The sequence below is a fragment of the Harmonia axyridis genome, chromosome 3 (assembly GCF_914767665.1).
Source record: "Harmonia axyridis chromosome 3, icHarAxyr1.1, whole genome shotgun sequence".
NCBI lineage: Eukaryota > Metazoa > Arthropoda > Insecta > Coleoptera > Coccinellidae > Harmonia > Harmonia axyridis.
Genome location: NC_059503.1, coordinates 15289379 through 15298744, shown reverse-complemented (window position 1 = coordinate 15298744; position 9366 = coordinate 15289379).

Below are 9366 nucleotides of genomic sequence, written 5' to 3'. Positions count from 1 at the left end.
TCAAGCTTTCACTTCTTTCGAGTGCATGACATAAATTTTAGGGTAGATGTTAAAACTGGTCAAATGTGGTATATAGAACAGTCCCCATGTACCAACTTCCATCCGTCTCTCATTTCTTGGGGAAATTCATGTGACATAAACGTAACAATCCTGACTCATTCTCCCAGTTACCCCGAATGTGGCCATTTCCTTGAAGGAGTGTCCCAGTAAGAAATAATATCCAGTTTCGGATATAAGACGTGGTACATGAAAAACCACTAAGAGTATTCCTCTCTGTCATCTCTTCTATAATTCTATTTTATATCTTCTAGATGAAATACTCCTCATATTGTTCATATCAAGATGAATCTCATCAGATGTCCATGGTGGTGCAAGAGAAAGCAAATGTAATATTTCTGGAAAATAACCAAACATGGATGAATTTAGCATAGCTGGCCGAAGAAAAAATATCAATCGAAAATTTATTAACATTCCTTATGCATTGGTAAGACCAACGCGGTCTTATTTAACGCGGTTTTCTAATTGCATCAACTAAAATTGTATTTTGCATTCTCTCTATTGCTATCCAATTTTATCGAACTAATTTGATTTGCACAAAAATGGCGTACAATTTCAGTAAGGTAATATGATCATCCATTCATCTGGCAGACTTACTGTATATTGGTTTTATTCAGTACAGTATTAAATATGAAAGCTTTTGAATCGATGACTTGACTAAAGTTCAAATAATTTTTTAAGAAAGAATTATCACTGTAATTTTAAGACTACTTTACATTTTATCACACTCTATATCAAAACGCAAAAAAAAAAAACTATATGATATCAAAGCACTATTTTTTCTCAAGAATTTTACTTCTGTACCTTCTAAAATCAAAAGACTGTACTTTGACCCGATCATATCGTTACCTTCATAATTTTCTCTATGAAATCAACTTGGGAAGTGAAGAAGGCATGAAATTTTTCGCAAAGAATTCAATACGTGCTATTCCTCTCAATCTACCAATAAATAAAAAGCGGAGTAAGTTTAACGATCGACGTGCTCTGAGAAATATAAGCTTATTTCAAAAAGTACAGAACGCATTCAACAAGGGAAACTCATCTGGGTAAGGAATTATTTTCATTTTGTCTCTTCGTTAAAAAGAAGAGTTACATCAGTTTATGATAGTCGAAAATTTACAAATCGGTTCATTTTTTCTCATAACTATTTCAATTTCATATAAATGTGTGGCACAACATACTTTTTATTTCACTCCATAACAGAGGTATAAAGAGTGATTAGTGGACCAAAAACAAATCAACTTTATTCGATTGATCGAATAAAAGGATCTTTATGTTTTTGATGCTGTTCACTCTGGATAGCTCATTTCTTTGATTAATATTAGGGATTCATCAAGCCAAGTAGCTTGACATTTCAACAAACTACTCGACTTGGAAATCAAGCTCGTGAAAAATTACATACTTGAGCTTGACTTGACTTGATTTTAGATATTTTTTGCTTGACTTGATATCAAGCTACTTGATATTACTTGAGATTGATATGCACACGTCACAAGGCATATATTTCGACAATCTCGCGCGCGCATAGACTAAATAAGGGGATTCCTCGAGCGCCGAGAGACTGAAGCATTCGTCAGTGTTGCTTTATTAGTACTTTTCTCATATATTTTTGAAATCTATTGGTAGATTTTGGTAGTTTCAGAAATATCTTTCCAAACTTGGCCAAAATGGCCAAGGATTTTTTATCAACGGCAGCAACGGAAATTCCTTTGTTTCATATTGTTCAAAAATAAATACAGCGTCTTTCTGCCGTGAATATGACAGTCTATGAAAATTCTATCCCTCCTGCATCTTTTTTTTAATCCAACCGAAAAACCAGTTCATTTCCCGATAGATATTCTGTGGTAAAAGGGTTTGATAAACTTTGTAAAAACATATAAATTTATGTGAAACATATAAATAGAATCGCTTCATGTTAACAATATTAACACATGATATCTATTCATTTTTTCAGAATTGCCTATTGCAACTGAAGATGAATTGAAATTATTTTTGATTTTATAGATAGCATGCCATCGTAGGTATCATTTTTATTTCAAGTAATTCAGAAAATATATATATAATAAGTATAAATATATCTAATTATTTTATAACGGAGATATTTAATCAGTTGCCAAAATTTTTATTAAATAGTATATGGAGGGCTTAATAAAATTTTCAGAACGAAAAAATTATGTTATAAAATATGCCAATTTTTAGTTTTTCGTTTATAGAATAAGGACTAAGTATAACAATTCACTCGATAAGTCACACATTTATTCTTGAGAACTGGACTTTATTCATCAACATATAGTCACCTTCAAGAATTCTTGATTGTTTCGGTCCTTTTGACAGAAATTCATCTTACTATGATTAAAAAGTAAAACACTTTATTTCCGCTTTTATTTATAGATTACACAACAATTGTTTCGTGAAATTACATTTTGACATTATCAGGTGGGTAAATGGTAAGTTACCATACTCACCTATGATGAAATCAAAATATAATCAATGAATAAAAGCGGAATTAAATTATTTTTCTTTTAAATCATACCTTCAAGAGAGATACAAGTGTTCCAACGGTCCTCAGATTTTTCGTTTTCACAGCTATTATAAAATATAAAATTGTTGGTTGAATTTCTGTTTCAGTTAAGTTCCAACCTCAATTTCCGAGCTGGTTTTCCAACGGAAAAGATTCGAATTGGTAGTCCATCAGTAGACCCGATAATTTCTGCCCCTTTACTTTACTTGTTTACCGAACACTCTGTACCATCTCAATGAATCAATGAATCCTACCCCTTCGGATAAAATATCCCTCTTAACAGAGACTTCCCGATTCGTATTCCCCTCGTCGTCTGGCTGAATTCTCGAAGTATTCCCGGAATTCCCATATAAGGCGGTGGGACAAACTCAATAAAACCTCATCATCCGCAGATGGAACGGTTCGGTATGTCCCTAATGAATACTGCTCCTGAGAATGAAGACGCCAGAATTTTTCCTCGTATCGCAATAAGCCACTCAACACATCTCCCAATTGAATGGTCTTTCATAGAGGGTGGTCTATTTTTTAAAGGGCCAAACTTGAAGGGAAGACCATACCTACAAGTGAGGATTCATCAAGCCAAGTAGCTTGACATTTTTATCAACTATTTGACTTGAAAATCAAGCTCGTGAAAAATTACATACTTACTTGAGATTGGCTTGACTTGATTTTAGATATTTTTTGCTTGACTTGATATCATGCTACTTGATATTACTTGAGCTTGATATGCACGCGTCGCACGGCATATATTTCTGCAATGTGCGTTTAGACAAATAAGGGGATTCCTCGAGCATCAAGAGATTGAAGCATTCGCCAGTGTGACTTTATAAGTAGTTTTCTCTAATTCTGTGGTTATTCCGTTCATTCTTCCACATCTTGTAGAACAAAATCGTGCGAGAATATATCAGAAACCCACAGTTTTCATGGTTATATTTCATTATTATATGTTGGTACTCCGAACTTTCTGCCACGGCTTTATCTGTCAATTCATCAATTTGCCTTAAAGAAATCAGTTCTGCCAACCAACATAAATTATATTTATGGAAATATTTCATTAATTTCAATGAAAATGCAATGAATTAGAGAAAATAATGTATAATACTCGTACAGAAGGCTCATTCTACCACTCGTTCATTCCAAAACTCGCCACTTCGTGGCTCGTTTTTGAATTTTGAACTCGTGGAAGAATATCAATGCCTTCTGCACTTGTATTATAAATAACTATTCTCACATTTCTATGAAATATTTTTATAGATTTTGGTAGTTTCAGAAATATCTTTCGAAACTTGGCCAAAATTGCCAAGGGTTTTTTCATAAACGCCAGCATCTTCAACTCTTGTTGAAAGACAATTTTCCAGAGCTGCTCTTACAGTTACAAAAACTCGCAATAGGTTAGGCGACAAATCTATAAGATGCCTCATGTGTTTTAAATCCTGGATGGAAAATTATAGAATCTAACGAAGCCTGGAGGTTTCTCCATATTAAGAAATTTTATTTTTTTGTTATTTTTTATTTTGTTATGATTTATAATGATTTAATTTATGTTTATATTTCGAAAAAGTTGATATTTTCGGTTCTTTTAAGCAATAAGGTTAATAAATAAAAGTGTTTATCGCAAGGTTCCTTCTCATTTCATCATTTTTTTATTGACACAATAAAACTGCTTAAAATCAAGTACCTTGATATGATTAAAATAGGTAGTTGATAAATAAATACTTGACTTGAAATCAAGTCAAGTTCAAATTTCTTCATTGAAACGATCCCCAAATATGTTTAAATTTCTTGAGGAAATACCTAAATCACATATTGGTTTCATTCATCACGTAAAGTGCGAATTTACTGAATATACATCATAGCATATTTTCTCCCTTCATTATATGAAATCATTTATCAACGTCGATCTTTCAGCATCGAATTAAAAATGCATCCGCCGCCATCAATTAAGCTAAAAACCACAAAAATCCATTAATAGAGTCGTTAACTTTATTTTTTTGAATTTATCAACCATCAGAATATATGGGGAAAAATGTTCTGATCTCACCTGACATTTAAAACAGTTGTGTTGAATAGCAATTAGAAAATTCGATAAAAGCAAACGTCAGAAGGTTCTGAGCGCTCATTATTCATGCACCTATTGCGCCCTTAAAGACAAAGAACTATAGGACTAAATATATATGAATATTTCCCTCCTGTCAAAAATTCTATGTATCTGGAGAACAATTATCGAAAATTACAGCGATAATTGCATTGTAGGAAGCGAAACTGCACTGCGATAATTGTTCTGTTCATAGATGCTTAGTTTCTATGCATCTAACACAGTTCGAATCTATGGCAATTCCATTCTAAATCAGTTTGACAGGTAATGTAACAGTTTATTCGGGAAATATTCCCCCGAATTACACTCGTGCATCAAAATTACCGGATAATTTCGCATTCCAGCGTGTTTTCTTTGAAAAACTGCATTCGGTCATTTTCATTTTTGGAGAAAGAGCCCTCCACCTTCGGTGTCGGGCTCTTTCTCCAAAAATGAAAATGAACTCATGCAGTTTTTATGACAACACGCTGTCATGCAAAATTATCGGTAATTTTGATGCACTTGTGCAATTACCTACGATAATGTGATTTACCATTATGTCATTTTTGTTTGGTTAATTTATCTAGATTAAGAGTTGAATTGATACAATCCTCCAGAAAGTTGGTATGAGTGAAAATTTTAAATATACGAGGTTTACCATTATTAGGTTTCATTTTGATCAAAAAAAAACAAGTATTTCTTAAAAACAGCAAACAGTAACACATTGAGGATGGAGGGGCTTTTCAACAAACATTCTTTGATTTTCCGAGACCCAAATGTGACAATTGTTCTTATTAAGGTAACTAAGATGTCTAAAAACATGGTGAATGCACTCGTCAATTTTTGAATGGAATGACATTCGACCGAATTGAAAATATTAGTTTTATTTCGTGGCGGCGCCGCAATGTCATACCTTTCATTTCGATCTTTTTCCTTTGATTTTGACAGGATACATCAATTAAAACCCGATCCCAGCCAATCAGAAGCTTAAACTAATATTCTCAAAATTGGCAAAACAAAAGCTAATCAGTTCATACACCTGGTTTTTAGACATCTTAAAGGTAGCCTATGAAGTGACAGAAGGTCTCGTTTCTATTAAAATTCGGATCATTCTGATGCATTTCAAGGGCCTAACCAGCAAAGATAAGATGTTGCTGGTGACCGACCAGCTCTAAGTCTTGTGAGCTTCAAAAGCCTTCCGACCTAAATCATTATACAAAATGAATCTTATGTCGTTTGTGGAAGGCTTAATTCCTAAGATGGACAAGGAATAGACAAATCTGAGTTTTCGTCAACCCTTAGGGCTACAGCAGCAATATTCATAGTTGTTCTTGAGTGGTACACGGTTTCGATTTTCCACATCACTAACTTATCCCAACAGCTCAAATTTTTCCACTAGTTTTACTATTTCCTTTCCGACCGAGAAGGTGCTTTATCATGTCGACCCAATAGTTATTTTTCTAATAAGTGCGGAAAGTGGTGCTTTCCTGCACGAAAATGCCGAAAGCAGCTAAGTGCGGGAAAGACAGTTTCCGCAAGAGTTAGGAACACGTTTTTTCTCCAAGCGCTTGAAATAAATGGAAACTCAAAAGATTTGATCAATTATTATTCACATACACATAAATGACAGACGTAATTCTACATGTCATTACCATAGTAATTATCTCATCCTTGACGTTAATTGGGCGTTTGGCGCATAGAGACATGATAGAATTTATTGGGTGCGGAAAAATCCACAGTTATTTCTTTTGCGCACTCATATGCGTGCGGGAAAGTGGTTTTTCCTGCACTATGTGAAAAACTGACTCTTTGTGACTTAAATGCGTGTGGTAAAATAGTTGAAAGCGCACGCTTGTAGAAAAAAGATATTTTAGTCAAATTTTTTCAGTTTCAATTTATTTCAAACGCTTGTGGAAAAAACCGTTTCTAACTCTTGCCAAAAGTGACTTTCCGCTCTTGTTAGGAAAATAACTATTTTTCCAATATTCTCTTTGAATAATCTATGGTTCCGATGATATGATCAGCTTTAAATGGTGCACGGAGCTTGAAATTGTTATTTCATCTGATTTCATGGTCACGGTAATTTTTTCTATATTTATTTTCTATGGTTACCCAATCTATGAAATTTCGGTTTGAAATAGTCATTCAAATGCAAATTTTGATTTCCATCAAATATGCAGTTTCGAAAATTAAAAGGAAGCAATATCACCGAGTCGAACCTTATCGTTTCAGACCATTCTCGGCTCAAAATTCGGAAATTTCAGATAATGGAACGAAATGATAGAGTGCTGTTCGGACAGCACTCTAAAAACGCTCAAAAAGTTGATCTACATCGAAATCCTTCAATTTTCAATCAATCCCCTAATTACCGGCTTGTTATTCCTGTTCTAATCCAATTCGAACTAAATGAAGAAATTTACTCCCCTGTTTTCCCTTCATATCCGCCCTCCTTCCGGAAGAAAAAAGATAAAACGCGCCAGAAAATCTCATTTCACTCCAATTCACCAACTATTGAATTCTGGAATCGATGAAAAATCGGTATACGTACTGCCTTCCCATCCGAACAGTACGCAAATCATTGTACATAAAATTGGTGCAATTTAAAACATGAAGGGAACAGACACCAGCACCTGTCAGTCGAGAGGTCCTTAATTGCGAGGGCCACGGCTCCAGTCCATTCAGGGAATCCCTGAATTTATCTACGGCAATTTGTGAGAAGGGCTCTGCTCAAATTAAATTGTCAATTCCTGCCAAACTCGAATGGAAATCAATGAGGGAGTAATCATCTCTCTCCTATATTGGCTCGATTGTTGGTTTTTCTTTCCGAGCTGGTGAAAATCGGGATGTCGGTTATGATTTCTTATATCGTGAACCAGTTTTTTTTTAGTGAATGGTAAATCGGAATTCAATGCTGCTGCTTTGAATGTTGTGGTTCAGTGGGAGACCGAAATTGGTCTGTTTATTCAGTTAATTCTGGTTTTATTATTTGCTTTATAAACGTAAAAAGTAAAGAATCGTTGCGGATTTTTAACATTTCTAATCATAATCATAATTTTGTGCTGAAAATTTGCATTTTGGGGTTTGAGGCAATGATCTTCATTGCCACTCGGGGCGGCTCCTGATTATTTTTCTTTTCAATTTTCTGATTAGAATGTTCATTCCTCAGAATAAAGGGTTTTTTTTTAGAGCTATAGAACTTTAAATTGCAATAAAACAACGATGGATTATTCGATTGACATGAATTTTATTTATCCGCAAGATAATCTTGTGGCATTACATTTTAAATATGATTTCTGGCATATGACCGCCACGGCTGGCTCGGATGTAGTCCAATCTGGACGTCGAATTTTCGATGACTTTTTCCAACATTTGTGGCCGTATATCGGCAATAACACGGCGAATGTTGTCTTCCAAATGGTCAAGGGTTTATGGCTTATCCGCATAGACCAATGACTTTACATAGCCTCACAGAAAGTAGTCTAGCGGTGTTAAATCACTAGATCTTGGAGGCCGATTCACAGGTCCAAAACGTGAAATTAGGCGGTCACTAAACGTGTCTTTCAATAAATCGATTGTGGCACGAGCTGTGTGACATGTTGCGCCGTCTTGTTGGAACTACAGCTCCTGGACATCATGGCTGTTCAATTCGGGAATGAAAAAGTTAGTAATCATGGCTCTATACCGATCACCATTGACTGTAACGTTCTGGCCATCATCGTTTTTGAAGAAGTACGGACCAATGATTCTAACAGCCCATAAAGCGCACCAAACAGTCAGTTTATCTGGATGTAACGGTGTTTCGACATACACTTAAGGATTTGCTTCACTCCAAATGCGGCAGTTTTGTTTGTTGACGTAGGCATTCAACTGCTCTGATGGACGATTTTGTCGACGATAAAATGGACGTAGTGCGCGATACGTATTCCGCACAGAACCATTATTTTCGAAATAAAATTGCACTATTTGCAAGCGTTGTTCAGGCGTGAGTCTATTTATGATGAATTGCCAAACCAAACTGAGAATAAATCACTTGACAGCTGTTGAATCGGTCGCCATCTTGAACAGTAATGCCAACTTAAAGTTATATACCTCGAAAAAAAACACCCTATAGAATGCAAAATATACGAGAAACGATCCTATTTCACCATTTCCACCTTATCCCTCTTAAGAAATAAAAGAAATTTCATTATTTCGTACCACATTCAAATATTTTATAATATTTTCCTTTTTTTATATAAACCAACTAGTGTTGGACGTACGTAAATTGGAATTTAACATGATGGTTCATCTACATAATGAGATTCTTTCAATCGATAATCTTAAAGAAAAAAAAAATTTCGAGCTTTTCATAAAATCAAATCAGAGCAGAAGAACTGAAACCGCAGGACCCACTTTAGAGGGGCGGCAAATTATGGAGGGCAGCATTATCTACTTTTTCCGAGAAATCTGGATTCTTGGAAGAATGAAATAAATATTTTTTTTTAATGTCAACGAATTTCACAAATGATTTTTCAGCATGAAATTCTACATGAACCTGGACATTGTTGTTAGGTACACATCTACCTGCAAAATTGCAAGTCAAATCTTATCCTTTGAGACTATTCCCGGATCAAAATTGAAAACAATTCAGACAACGTGACGAAACGATATAGCTCTGTTCGAGGAACCATCACTGAAAAAGAATAAAAATTTCTTTCTCCCTCGGAGTTCGAAC